At 31.5% G+C, this 16,136-nt stretch overlaps 1 protein-coding gene across 3 annotated transcripts in view; it reads left to right on the top strand.

The window, feature by feature from the left end:
- Positions 1-16,136, top strand: part of GRID2 (glutamate ionotropic receptor delta type subunit 2) — a 1,244,053-nt gene that overhangs the window by 413,840 nt on the left and 814,077 nt on the right. The gene's annotated exons all lie outside the window — the stretch shown is intronic.

Genomic DNA, 16,136 nt, shown 5'->3' with positions numbered 1-16,136 from the left:
CATATATTGGCTTTATATATTGGCTTCTAATCGATTATCAGAATTAATACCATGAAGTTTATTTATGTGCTCTATATAATTTTAGGCAACTACAATTACTATAGGACATTTTTTTCTATTTAATCTCATGAAAATAAATAAAATGCATTAACTGTTTTCCTGTATAGCCTAAAGTTATCAGGCTAATAGACACAATGAATCTAGCAGCAAAAAATAAAATGTAGTAATGTGAAAACTTTATGACACCAGCATAACCCTACAGTTCACTGTAAACTCAGGTCAAAATAGTCTTTACGAATGAATAGATTTGGATAAACATTGTGGGAGTAATCACGAACTGAATTAAAATTAATTGTTTTTAAATAAAATAAATTCTATTTGAGCGATAAAGATATGGAAAGCAAAAAAAAAATAAAAAAATAATAAAAGTAATGTTTTTTACTTATTCTGGTAGAAAGTATATATAATCTTGGCTAACAGAGAGGAGATGTTTTTTAAGGGCTTTATATCTTAGAAAAAAATTATACTAAGGAAGTTGAAAGGGAGGAAGGTCAACATTATGTTTGCTTTCTTCTAGTTATTTGTGTTTATCTTTTTGTTCTTCAATAAATACATTTTATTAATGATTGAGTTATCAGTTAATAATAATGACTTTAATCCACATATTATACCTTCAAGGCAATATTAGGTAGTTATTTGAGCTAAGGCAGAATTTTCCAAAATTTTAGGTTCTGAGTAAGACTATTTCTGTGGGCAATTTCCATGTGTTTTTCCAAGTGAGAGTTATATGATCAATTTTAGATAGAAATATTATAAGATTAAAATAAAACTAAGCCAAGTTCTATGTTGTAAGACTTCTGAGAGACTTTAATAACTTAATGTGCAATATTAAACTCTTTAGTGTAAGTCATAAACAGAAGTTTACAGAATTATATTTTTGTGAATTCTTTTTTTTTTTTTGCCATATCATCTTTCAAGAATAGCATCTCTCAAAAATATTTTGATAAGCCCTGAATTTACTAGCATATAACAGAAATGAGTCCATGGAAAGGTCAGGAATTAGTTTCTGAGTGTCCAAGAGACCTGGTCTATCTCCCCAAGTAGATTCAAGGATAGTGTACTATCCAGAGCACTTGCTGTAAAGAAAGAGGATAAAGTAGTGTGTCTCATTATCAGTTTAAGTCTTACTAATATAAACCACAGTATATTAGGAGTTATTATTATAAGTTGCATGTTTATTTTCTCTAAATCTGCCAACAAAGGCAATAACTACATAATTTTATGGATGATGAAACCAAGGATTAAAACATTTAAACAACTATTTAAAGGCCAGAGAGATAGTAAATGATAAAGCCATAATTTTAACCCAGATATAAGTAGGAAACATGGATGTTTCCTATCAAACTTCTGCTTACCTAAAACATTTGTCACAAATGGTTAAGACATTGAAGCTACTCAGTTCTTCCGGGGCTCTTGTTTGGTGAAATAATAAATGTCTATAAGGCTTAAGACACTTTTAGTTTGGTATTTTGATACTTGTAGCTGAAAATATCCTGAATGTTTCAACTTGGCGTTCCTTTCTTTCATGTGTTCTCAGTAGCAAGCAGAGTAATCCTGTTATAAACCGTCAGTGACATGTCATTCTTCTGCTCAAAACTCTCCAGTAGTTTCAATTTCATTCAGAGTAAATGCCAAAGACCTTATTAGGACCTATAGGTAACATGCTGTTGCCTCATCTCCTTCTCCCCTACCTTCTCTGACCTCTTTCCTACTGATTTCTCTTTGTTCATTTCATCCAAATATGTCAGGTGTACATCCAACTTAGGGTCTTGGCACTTGTTATCTTCTGCTTCAAAAAATTCTCTCCCATGTATCTTCACGGGTTGCTCTGTCATAGTCTTCAGGTCTTAACATGAATCTCTCACTGAGGCTTTCTCTGGCAGCTTAGAAAATCTAATGATATTCTAAGCACCGAGCCCTGACATACACATATTTTCTATATTCCTTCTTGTTCTTTACTCCTTTTTGGTAATGCTGTAAAATTGTCATAATTTTTACTTAATTATCTTGTTTTTGGTCTGTTAGTTTCACTGAAATGTAAACTCCAAGAAGAGAATTGTTTTCATCTGATTTATTTACTAACTTATCTGTACTATCCACAATAATGTTTAGGACATAGTAAACTCTTACTAAATATTTGTTGAATAGTATAAGAGACAAATATACTAGATTACTTGCACTATATTCATGTAGCTACTGCTTTGAATGTGACAATTTATAAGTGTGTGTTTAAAATAACCAACATATTTGAGTTAATTCTATACTTTAATACAAAATCTTATATTGTCTTAAAAATAATTTGGCTTAAAATATCAAGTATCGCAACATGAGCTCTTCGTACAAACAAAGTAAGAAAGATTCAGGCAGACTGATTTTATAGTTTGACTCTTATTTTAATGGATCCAATAATATTTCCCCTACATTGAATGTTCTCACAAATTGGCCAGGGTACCCTGTGAGTTCATTGAGAAGGATTCATTCATATGTTTTGAGATTCCATAATCCGACCATTAAGAAATTCTCACCTGTTCAGTTTCAGTGTAACATCAGACTGTCCACAATTATCTGAAAAGGCTATTAAAATACTCCATCTCCAGTTACATTCCTGTCTACTGATGGACTTTCTTCATATACTTTAATCCACAGACTGAGTACAGAAGCAAGTAGAATTCAGTTTTTTTTTTTTTTAAATTGAGAATCAAAGGGAGTTGCAAAATTATAAAACAATACAATAATTCTTAGTAAGATTTAAAAAAACATTATCTTCCATAAAAATATGTCATTTATATTAATGTAGTAAATTTATTGTTATTTTAGATTGAGAAGTAAATAAAACTTTTAATTCTCAAATTGTATCATTTTGAATACACTAAATATTAATAGATATGACTCACATAAATGAAAACCCTTTGGAGTGATCAATACTTTTAATGTAAAGAGGTCCTAAGATTATAAAAACAAACAAATAAAGTTGAGGTCAGCGTTCTTTACCATTTCCCTTCTGTCTTTATTTGTTAAGCAGTCTCTCAATCCCTTTGAATATCATTTCAACCATGAAACCCTTTGCTGCCTCTACCTCCCAGGTCAGAACACAATCTTTTCCCCTCCCTGTAGTAATTTCACACTCCCACAGTTTGTTTAGGTGGCTGGAGTAGCTCTTATCATATCGTTTTATATATGAGTTTATCACTAGTTAAGAAATCTACATTTCTGTAAAGTTCTTAAGTGGTAGTGACCCTTGCTTTCAATCTTTGTGTTTGATGCCCTTAAGATTTGCAAAACAGTGTAGGTGCTCAATGAGTGAAAAAAAAAAAAAAAAAATGAATGAGTAAATTGATGTGTGAATGATTGCTATAACATTTTAATTTTTTAATTTTTATTTATTTATTTTCAGCCAAGGTAACCCTTGGCTGACCTCACAAATTGCAAGGACCTTGTCAGCTTACAATTCCTTATTTATTTTTATTTTTATTTTTTACTCTCACAGCACCTGGTCTTCCTAGGTGATCTCCCATCCAAATACTAACCAGTCTTGACCCTGGTTAGCTTTTGAAATCAGACAGGATTGGACTTGTTCAGGGTAGCATGGCCATAGACAAGAGTAGCATGGCCGTAGACTATTCTTAATTAAAAGAAAGTTTATTTTTTATTTCATATTCCAAAGTCACTGTTAGCCTCATTTTATTAATTTTGAATTAAATTGGTTAAGAATTTTGCTGTAAATTTTTGTTGACTGTATTTACACTTTATAGTCTGATGGTAGATAAACATTATCCTTGATAGAATTAGCTAACTAAATTATAAATTAATAACTTCACTGGGGTTTAAGTGTGGACATATGGAGAAAATACTTAACTTATTTAAGAACACACACTTGATTCAAGGATTCTACCAGGGCATTTGCACAGAATAGTGTGCTAATTACGTGTTTCTATTCTGTTCATTAAAGTAGATCTGTCAAGACTATTATTTAACAACATTTATTTAATAATTAATTTGGGCCTAAAGGAAATAAATTCACATTTGTTTTTCCCTAAATTTCAGACTTTTAAATAATTAAGAATAATAACTTTCTCAGCACTATTAACTCTTAAAAGTTAACGAAGTTTTACATTATTTGTTCTGTTTTTTTCCCTTTTGTATATTTTTGGTAAGTAGGTAAACAGCATCAACAGACTTGCTTTCCAAGGTTTACTAACCTGTTGTTATGCTCTGTATTTAGTACATACTGAAATAAAGGGGAAAAAACTTAAAAGAGAGAAAACAATGCTGAGTCAGCACCTACTGCAAGCCAGGGATCCTGATAAACACATCCATATTTTCTAATGTAATTCTAATAACAGCACCCATTTACTTCTAAGAACAGAAAACTGAGGCTAAGAAAGATAAACTATCTATCCAAGGTCACGTAGTAAGTAGGACAACTGGAATTTGCTTTGTTTGTTTAGTTCCAAAGCATTCCTTCTTTTACCCTACTTTAAAATACTTCTATGTTCTCAATAAACTGAACAGAGCTATGGCTATGGTTTTGTAGTGTGTAATCTATACAACATAATTATGATTTGTATCAGTATGATACCACTTTACTTTGTTCCAAGGCATTCACTGTCTTCCAGACATTTGATATATTATTATTAATAATTTCCTTTATTTAACATACTCTGTGAATAACTTTGGTATTAATAACCAAAATTTATTTATCCAAAATTTTTCTTTCTCACTTAAAAAATTTCTTACATGAACCATAAGTTAAATAAGTGTTCTCCAGACTTACTATGTACAGACAGTGGGACACACCTTCTGAATTTACTAAGACAGCCTTCAAAGACTTTCTTTTGAGGTGATTTTTTTTATAACTTTATGGTTTTAGTACATCATTTAAAAGAGGACAAATACCTTTCTTCTTTCCAGGTCTATACTTCACTTTAAAAAGAGAACAAGGTTATTTAAAGTAGCTATGGATTGCAGCAGTTCATTGTGTAGTTACAGAAAATATCATACAGCGATCATGTGACCCTTCTTTCAGAGAACCATTTGAGGCAGTCTCTTTCTTGAGAGAAGATAGAATGATTAAGCTGTCATTATCTCCTAGTGCCACTGAAAGGACTTGTGTTCCAATGCAATATTGCCTGACATTTAAACTCATACCTTGGGATTTTGAGAAAGGGTGGATAAGGGAAAGAGAGAGCTAGTTTTAAAATTCCGTACTGTATAGGAAGATTTAGGATTTTTGCCCACACTAAAATTTAAATGACATTTTATGTAACAGAAAAACCAGAGCACATAAAATGAATATCACCATTTTATTCTACTTCTTTATGTTACTGTAAAAGAAAGCAATAGAAATTTACTCAAATAACCCAAGGATTATGAATGACTTTTTAGAAAGCCAGTGAGCACGCTTTACAGAAAACCAAAGGGATCTTACCCTAATCACTAATGACTGTTCTGAGAGATAAAATATTACAGTGGGATTTAAATGATAATGTACAACCAAAGGGAAAAAAAAAAAGGTGCTGAACTGAGTACTAAGAAATCCATCTCCAATCTAAAGTTAAGCAGTTTTATTCTCAAGCTAGGAAAACCTGGCTTCAAATGCTTGCTTCACTATTTACTAGTTAACTGGCATAAGCTTCATTTATTTATCTCTAAATGAGCATAACATTGCTGTGATAATTGGTGATATAGTGATAAAAATAGTGTATAATAAGAATGTAGTAAGTATTTATTATGGCTGTTTACATATTGTCTATATCAAAAAATGATTTAAAAAGTAATTGAGTACTAAGAGAATAAATATATATACTTAATTGTTTATTGTATGGTTTAACAAATATATACTTATATCCTGACACTTCAAGTTGTATACATTAAATGTATAGAGATTTTTGCATATCGATCATGTCAGTAATTGTACATACTAATCTTTCCCTATTTTATTTCCTTAAGTCTATAATTTTTATTTATTTTATTTAAAAAATAAATTACTCTGATGTTATTTATTTATTTATTTATTTAAAAAATAAATAAACGATATAGACTTAAGGAAATAAAATAGGGAAAGATTAGTATGTACAATTGAATTCTATTTAGTCCTAGAGGTTGGCTATCCTTTATCCTCTAGAATTCAAGTAAACAGAGTAATGATGTTGAGCAATTACAATAATTACAGTATTCATTAGAAGAAAACAAGTCAAATTAGAGCATAGTATATCTCAACTGATTTAGGAGGGACATTAAAAGATACACTGGATGTTATCTTAGCAAAATCCCTAGAATAAATTTAGTAAGGTAAATGTAACAATTATTTCTTAAAGCATGTACCAATGCAAGCTAGAGACATCGGGGTAATTTAAAACAGCAGAATAATCCTAAGAGAGTTCATGGCAATACAGGCTAACTATTCATAGATTTTATTTTTTTGTTTGTTTGTTTTTCTCTTTCCAGCTTACTGGGGTATAATTCAGAAATTAAATTATAATATATTTAAAGTGTACAACATGATGATTCAATATACATATACATTGTAAAGGGCTTTTTCATAACCAAGTAAATTAACACATCTATCACCTCATTAATTAACTCTTTTTTTTTTCCTTTTCTGGTAAGTATGCTTAAGATCTACTCTCTTAGCAAATTTTAATTATACAATATAGTATTGTCAACTATAGTTATCATACTATATATTAGATCCTCAATTTATTCATCTTAAAACTGAAAGTTTGTAGCCTTATACCAACGTCTTCCCAGCATCCCCATCCCCCAACCCTGGCAACCACTATTCTACTCTGAGGTTTGGGTTTTTTTTTTTTTTTTTTGGTTCCACATGTAAGCAATACCTGCATTTATTGTCTTTCTCTGTCTTGCTTATTTCACTTAGCATAATGCTTTCTGGGTTCATCCATGTTGTTGCAAAGAGCAGGATTCCCTTTAAAAAAAAATAATATTCTATTTATCTATAGTTAGACATAGATATAAGATAGATAGATAGATAGATAGATAGATAGATAGATAGATAGATAGATAGATAGATATTTATCCATGCATCCATCAACAGACACTCTGTTTTCATATCTTGACTTCTATGAATAATTCTGTAGTGAACTTAGGAATACAAATATATTTTTGAGATAGTGATTTTGTTTCCTTTGGATATATATTTCAAAGTGGGATTGCTGGATCGTATAGTAGTTCTATTTTTAATTTTTTGAGGAACCTCTGAATTATTTTCCATAATGCTGTGGCGGTTTACATTACCACCAGAAGTATACAAGGTTCCTCTTTTCTCCACAATTTTGCCAGCATTTATCTTTTATCTTTTTGATAATAAACTTCCAAACAGGCATGAAGTGGTTTTAGTTTGCATTTCCCTGATATTTAGTGATGTCCAGCACCTTTTTATGTACCGGTTGGCCATTAATATGTCTTCTTTGGAAAAATAACGATTCAGGTCCTTTACCCATTATTAAATGGGCTATTTATTTATTTATTTATTTGTTGCTGTTGAGTTGTAGTTTTGTATATTTCAATATTAACCCCTTATCAGGTATGTGGTTTACAAATATTGTCTTCCATTCCATAGGTTGCCTTTTGATTTTATTAATAGTTTCCTTTGCTATGCAGAAGCCTCTTAGTTTGATACAGTACTAGCTGTTTATTTTTGCTTTTATTGCCTTTGCTTTTGGTGTCAAATCCAAAAATTGATTGCTAAGACCAGCATTAATAGTGGCGATATCATTCACAAGCAAATTTACCCTTTTGGGCCCTGAAGCCCAGGGAAATTTTTGCCTTTGACTACTTCATGATCTTTCTTTATTTCTATGTAGCAAATTATGTAAAATTTTTGTTAAATGCATATAAAAGACATAAATGCATAAGCAAGTTTAACCATTACATAAACTATTATATGTGAAGAATAAAATGTTAACCACTTTTAAAAAGACTGTCATTTATGTTAACCTAAAATAATAAATGAATTGAGGACAGAATTGTAGTACATATAGCAATAGTTAGAAAAAAATTTGGATGTCAGAAAGAATAGACTAGTTTTAGGGACCAGCTTGCCACTTAGCCTGTTGGCAGCTGTGGCATCGTGCTTTCGCAGAGCCCTTCGCCTCCTAGAGTCTTACGCCAGTTAGTTTCTGGTGTGTGATGAGCACTGTTGAGCAAATCCCAGCATACTTTAACTTCTGCAGATGCAATCATCATGAAATGGAAAACCAACTGCTTCTAAAAGAGTATTTTTACAAATAACTGTTGAAATCAGATAGATTCAAAGTAGAGCCAAAAATCTATTTTTTTTGCAACATTAATTTGAAAATGTCGGTTATGGTAGAGTAATAGCTTGTTAAAGTTAGTTAAGAAAATATTTTTGACGTGTTAATGTCAACCTAAAGAATTTTCTTATAACTTATACTACTAGTATTACTGCGCGAGGAACAAATATTCTCATTACAAAGCTGTTGCTAATCCCAGCGAATAGCATTGGTATTTCCTTCAGGAGTATAGGAGGTTATATAAACTTTGGAGATTTTGTTTTGTTTTTGTTTCAAATGATTTATTTTGCTTTGTGGAAGGAATTTTATTTAATACCTCAGGCAAAGACATAGTAAAGCTAACATTTTTTGGCACCATAATCATTTTAAATATTTTATTTTTAATTTGATTTTGTATTCATTTATGCCCTAAACATTGCCATTATTTGGCATTATAGAAGTGGATCATTATCTGTAGGTAATCTCCACATTCTGACATAAAAATTAGTATTTAAATTATGAGATATAAAAAGGAAGGAATAGCTAGCTTTAGTCATTTAATCAAGGCACTATATGAACATCTTTTATGAGCTAACCACTGTATTACCAGGGGTATGGTAATGAACAAAACAGACACAGTTTATACCTTCAAGAAAAATGTTGCATCAGAGAAGAGGGATATTAAGCAAACAATTTTCAGTAACTAAATATATTATTTCAAATATACAAAGGTCTTTAGAGAACTACTTGGTTAGAGACAGTTTAGAAAGTACTAATGCTGATCTGCTTGCTTTTTGGACACTGCATTTTACCCTAATTAGCCCTGTAATTCCTACTTAGATCTGTGTGGCTTTAGTGATGGGATGGGAAAGAAAGGGTAAGAGGGCAGGAAATAATGTGTGCAGAATGTTCTACGAATGAGATATAATAAAACATAGCACTTGGAAATGCATCACATAAAACTCCCTGTTACTTTGCACTGGAAATAGACAAGAATACTGCTACTTTGGTTAGCATGGGTGAGAATCTACAGAGTACTAGAAACTGTAATTTAACAGATTTAAAGACCCTTACCCTTCCTGGGTCTTGCTTTAATAACAAGTCAAGGAATCACATGACTATACTAATATGAAAAGGTAGTGCTCACTAAGAACAGTGGTTAAGAATATTAAAGAAAATATTTAAAGAAGAAATGGCTCAAAGATGATAAAATTTAACAAGTAAAGTTGGTACTGAGGGTTAAGAGAATAACACAAATTATGAAAGATAAGATGTTAGATAATCTAAACTTTCTAAGGATAGACTAATAATTTTTGGAGGCTACATAAGAAAATAAAGAGATTGCCAAAATAAAGTCAGATGACTTAAAAATAGATACCAAATGGTTAACAGGCCTATAGAAAGCATTATAAACAGGAATAACTGAAGATGCCTCGAGAAATAGGTTTGGAGCTACCTATGCATTTAGCACAGAGGAAATTCTTGTTCAGGAGATTCTGCAGGTTATGCTTAGAGTGCCGCTTCTCATACATGACTGTACATTAGTTTTATCCATGCCTCCTTCCTCAGAATTGTATGAGATCCTATTGACAAGGCAGATATCCTAGGCTACCATCAGACATAGACAGATTTTAAAATGGGACTATTTTCTCCTCTGCCACTCCAAATAATTCTGAAGCCCATGAAAATTTGAGAATAATTGGATGAAATGCTATGGCAATTTCCTTCCAGTACATTTCCTACAATTTGCATACATAGGTGTCTTAGAGAGCTTTCCATATCAATTCGTTGGTCAACTTCATTCATTGAAATGACTACATAGTTTTCAGAAGCAGTGCTGGTCTATTAATTTAGTCATACCTACTTTGATAAGCATTGGCATTTTCCTAGCTAATTTGTGTTATTATAAAGTGTTGCAATGACTGTTCTCAAGCATGAATATTTGGAAATGTGCATGACTTTCTAAAAGATAGATTGGTGGAAGTTGAATTTTTTGATTAATCAAAAGATTATTAAGTTGTTGTGGTTATATTTCATTATATTACCAAAATGATCATTATTGTATAACTTAAAAATTATAACTACGTGACTACTAAGGGCCCATAACCTTATTTTCAAAATATAAATATTTGCTAAAATTATTATTCAAAATAAAAATGGACAATAAAATCTTATGTTTCAGTTTTAAGTATCATGGGGTTAAGTAAAACTGGTATTAAAATAACAAAGGTAAATGATAAGCATTAATATAAGTGTTGAAGTGTTGATGATGACTCTAAATTCAAATATAATGTATTGAGTATAAATAAATATTAGAATCATAAAGGTATGCATTCCAGAGCCTTGCATTCTGAAAGATAGCATTACTCTCAGTATCTAGTAAGAGTTAATAAAACTGTGGAAATATATAAAATAATCTTGTTCAATCAGGATTTATACCCATTAAAAAATGTCTGTTTTTACATGAGGACAAGATTCTATACAGGTAAAAAATGATTCTGATTCAGTCTGAATAGGGTCTATAACCCTCATTGAAATGTTAGGATTTGGAATTTAACAGCAGAGACCCTAGCTTTTGCTGTCCGGAGTCTATTCAGACTGTTATTGAATTCAGGTAGTTTAAAGTTTGAGTGAAAATGTATTCCATCTTTAGAATCTCTGATATAAGTAACAAATTTGAGGAATATAATAGAATTTACATGGTGCTAGCAAATTACTTCCTTTAAAAATGACTATGATAGATAAACACACACACACACACACACACACACACACACACACACACACTTTACCCAGTACCCATGATTAAAAAATAATAATAATAAAATTAAATAATTCAGCTAAAACAAATCAGGTTTGGCTAATAAGTTGCCCTATTTTACTGTCAAGCACATATATTCAAAAAGTTTTCTAAATGTTATCTTGTGCCTTGATTTATGTATATCAAAGAAAAGAGAGCTCTGTAGTTAAAAATGGCTTTTCCACCTTGACTCTGTACTAGAAAATATAGATATTATTTCTTCATGATGTGTTCCTTGGAAATACTCAGTTCCCACTCCTGGGAGGCATGCAGTCATTCACCTTCCTAATTCATACTATCTTGCACATGTTGCCAATATAACAGGAATCCCAGTATGTTATCTCCAGCTTTCCCTTTAGACAACTCCTTGATAGTAGCATCACAACGCTTAATTCATATGTAGGAGCCTTCCTCCCACAATTGTTTTCCAAGTTTTTGGTCTCATAACCCTTTACACTGTTAAACAATAGTGAAGTCTCAAAGACCAGAGAGTTTGCCAAATGGCCTGCAGGCCAAATTCAGCCCATCTCCTGTTTTTGTAAAAACAGTATTATAGAAACAGAGTCACCCCTTTTTATTTTTTGTTTTGTCTATGGCTGTTTTATCGGTGTAACAGCAGACTTGAGTAGTGTGACAGATGCCATATGGCCTGCCAAGCCCAAACCGTTTACTATCGTGTCCTTTACAGAAAACATTTGCCAGCCTTTGATTTATGTGGATTATAGTTACTGATTTTTACCATATTAGAAATTAAAGCTTAAGAAATTTTAGAATTGAGAAATACAAAAGCACACTTCTGTTAGCCATCAGAGCTAATGCTCTTGCAGCTTTGGGAAACCACTGTGTATTCATGAGAAAATGAGAATGACAAAGCAAATAACAACTTGGTATTATGATGTAAACAGTTTTAACCTCCTGTGAGACTCTGAACCTCTGTAAGGTACACTAAGGGTCCTCAGACTGTACTTTGAGAACTGCTGGAACAGTATGTGGTAGATAGTAGCTATTCGATACACATTTGAATGAATAAGCAATAACAAAAAAGAAAACAAATATTTTCATAGTTCTTTACAGTTTAGAAAGAACTTCTATGTCCATTTGTGTTTTAAAGACTCTTAAGAAAGGAAAGTATCAAAGAAAAGGATTTTGATATAGGAAATACTAGAGCATATTTATAATCTATGGCAAGGAAGATGGTTCTGTAGCCTAGTGAACATGATTAAGGACATAACGAACAGAAAGGATTAATTTAAATGGACCATATAAAGTTACTTAAATGACTTACCTGAATTTTTGCTATATTACAGAGAGTTGTACAATATAGTCAAAGAAATACGATGTAATAATGTAATATGTGGTTGAATAAAAGAGGATTCTTGTGAATAGCGAAGCACAGATCTTCAAAAGAAAATCTTCAAAGGAGGGTTGCTTGAGGAAATTTTACAATGGAAGACACACTGCCTTCAAAAAGTTAGAAAAAACTGTTCTCAGTGTTTGATTCTGTCTGTATCGTTCAAGTAAAAAAAAAAATTAAACATTTTAAATTTATTCTCTGAAACTCTGTGTAAGGAAAACTAAAAATAGTAAATTTTAGGAAGAAATTTAAATTTATTTTGGGAGAGTCAGAAAGTGCCAAAGAATATTTCAGTGCCTCTTTTGTAATCTGAAGGCAATTTAAGAAGGACACTAGTACACTAATATATTATGATTGTGCTATTTATATGCTTTATTCTGTAAAAAGTAGTTAGATTTGAACTAGGATCTAGTTACTCATGTAATAACACTAAAATGTACTCTTTACTATAACTTAACTACGATCCAGTTGGGTTAAAGAATGTATGGTTTATGTTTGAATCACATAAATTAATTAGTTTTTATGCAAGGTATTTATGGGAATGGCTTCTTTTATGTGTATTGCTTAACTACACATTTTATTCCTAAAGATGGTACCTCAATGCTGCACAGTATTTAACCATTCGCAAGAAAGAATATTTAAAAGAAAAATTGGAATTGGTAATTATGAGCCTAAACTAATCTAAATACGATTTCTTCTATTATGTTATTAAAAACAAACCCAAACTTCAGTAAGCCATGGTGTTTTACCTCCTTCAAAATTATATTTACATTATTTGCACAGCAGGATGAAAAAGTAATCCCTGTGGAGATATTAAAACATTTATTTTTCTATTATATACACAAATGCGTGACTGTGTTATTATACAATACATAGTAGCTTTTAATTGGGAGACATGAAATTGAATATCACTACCATGTGTGGCATGTGAATTACGATGTGATATTTATAAATATTTTAGTAGTTATCATTTACCAGATGGAGTAACATGTGTTTTTGCAAGTCTGAAACATCTTTTTTATTTTTTATGATAATAGTCTATACTTGTAATTCACTCTGCCTTTGCAATATGTATGCAAGTTCTCTGCACCATACAAAGTATTCCAAGCTTTTAGCAAATCAAACAAACTTAGGCATGATACTCATCAAGATGAATGTTAACAATTTGTTTGACTAGTAAACATTAAATGTGTGCTATAATTTGAAGTAAAAATGCTGAACGAACTTCCCATGGGAAAATAACTCTAAAGGTGGTTTTCCAACATGGAGGATGTGACATTAAGCCCATGTTCTGTTAGAAATAAAACCTCATCACTAAAATTAAAATGTTTCCTATTTTCAGGTGGTAAATTAATATTATTCTTTTTATCTGTATTTTGTAATCCAGAAGAAATACTTAATAGAGACTGCAGTTTCTGTTGCAGAAGAAGCCACCCCCCTGCCATTTTTTTTTCTCTGTGTAGGCTCCTTTCCTCTACTCCCAGACTTCTAACACCTCCATCACCACCCTTCTAAAATAATACAGATTTTTTTTTTTTTAAAGCCACCTGGTCTAGTCTTCTTGTGAGTTCTATACTTACCAGCACCAATAATAGAAATAAAGCATTATATTGTCACCCTTTCCTTTTCTACTAATTGCCTCGATGGCTTACCTTGGCTAGCACCCTGCACATCAATTGGTGTGTCTGCTAATAGGACAGCAGTCAAATTCTGAGTTTTTCAAGCAAGCAGGTATAATTTTAGCATTTAGTGATACCTGCTTGAAGAGCCGCTCCTTGGTACTTTCAGTCATTTTAATGAGGTGTCTTAGTTTGATTTCAGATTTGGGAAACACAACTTGGTGTTATGTTTAGACTGTGGTTCTTATTTCTAATGTTTTATTTTTTGTTATTTATTTATTTGTTTGTTTGTTTGTTTGTTTATATGATGACATTGGTTAACGAAATCCAGTAAGTTTCAACTATATACTTTAACAGGCATAAATATATATTTACACTGTGTGTTTACTTCCTGTTATTAGATTTCTTTCTGTTACCACATATTTGACCCCGTTTACCCTGTTTACCCTCCTCCTTCCCTTCTCCCCGCTCCCCTCTGGTAACCCCTAGTCTGTTGTCCATGTCCCTTAGTCTCTATTTGTTTGTCCTGTTTATTTGCTGACTCCTGAATTCTGTAGAAGAATAAAAAAACAAAACTTCTTTCTCCTCCTACTGTATTGGCAAACAAAACAGGAAAGGAGATAAAGCAGAATTAGAAATGACTTTTGGGATATCAAACAAGATTAAAAGCTTTCAAGTCTCTTAGGATAGAATATCGATCATAGCAATGTATACAGATACCACAAACACACTACTCTAAAACAAAATAGCATTGTTGTTGTGTTTTTTTTTTTTTTTTTTACCAATTGTTAACAGGATTATGGTTAAATCTGAAACTCAAGAAAGTAATCACCTATTATTTGAATACATTTGAAGTCCTACATGAGATTTTACAGTTTTAGAATGTCCCAGGGAAACATATATCTTTGAGCAAAATATGATGTAATTAAAGTGCTACAAATACTTACAAGAGAAGCTAAATTAAAGGCACAAAATTTAAAAGGATATATTACTTCATACATAAATTGTTGGCATCCACTTTATAAATGGAAATTAGATTTGTAGTCTATAAAAATCCTTAGGTAACTGTGATTTATGTTTTTCTATTAGTTGTTGTAGTTTAATATTTCTTTTAATGCTTTGAAATTTGTTTATGCCACTTTTTGAGGGACTAAAATAAAAACGTTACAGGAATACGTTAAGAAATTTACAAACAAGAGTACAGAAATGACATAATCAAGTAGCTCAGTATATTTGTAAGGTTGAAAGAGTGAGGAGTTTAAAATGTGACATTACTAGCCTCTCTCCCTGTTCTAGGTGACTCTCTGCCTAAAACAGAAGAATCATGGAAATAGATTATGAATATTCATTTACAATTAGATTCTGTTATTCCTGGCAGTAGGTCCAGAGGTGCTATATTTGGAGGAATGCTGTGGAAATGCTACATAGGGTCAGTGAGGTATAACGAAAGAATAATGATTTAAAATCAAGACATCCAATTTCTCATTTCACTTTAATCCTTAATAAATTCAATGATTTTTTGCTTTATGGTTTCAGTCCATTCCAATCTATGAAAATGATTTCCTTATCTTCTATATTGATATGAATTATTTCCTGAAAAAAAAATACAGTGTTTTAAAATTTGACTATGCAAGTAATAATCTAGGTGCTTGGGGAAAAGATTCCCAGCTGCTCAATTCCAGAGACCATGACTCAATGAGGCTTGGGCGGATTTCAGGAATTCACCATTCTCATTTGTATTCCATGGTGTTGTAATACAAATGGAACTTGGGGGCTTGCCTAAGTCCTTAATTACCCCCATATTCCAGTTAGAACACTCTTTATGAAAGCCAGTGACTTACATTAATTCTTCCTAATAGGTACCAGAAGCAAAAATATTACTTCAAGAGATATTTGGAAATGTATAATTGTTTTTCTTAGGGATTTGGTTATGCTAAAACGCCTCAGTGAGCATCTCCTTCATTGACTGTGTATGTCTTCTCCTATTTTATTCTGCAAAGCAAAATAATTGATATCGAAGCCATACACAGCCTCACGAGTAATATCGC

The sequence above is a fragment of the Rousettus aegyptiacus genome, unplaced genomic scaffold (assembly GCF_014176215.1).
Source record: "Rousettus aegyptiacus isolate mRouAeg1 unplaced genomic scaffold, mRouAeg1.p scaffold_m13_p_10, whole genome shotgun sequence".
Taxonomy (NCBI): domain Eukaryota; kingdom Metazoa; phylum Chordata; class Mammalia; order Chiroptera; family Pteropodidae; genus Rousettus; species Rousettus aegyptiacus.
This window is presented reverse-complemented; position numbering and strand designations above follow the sequence as displayed.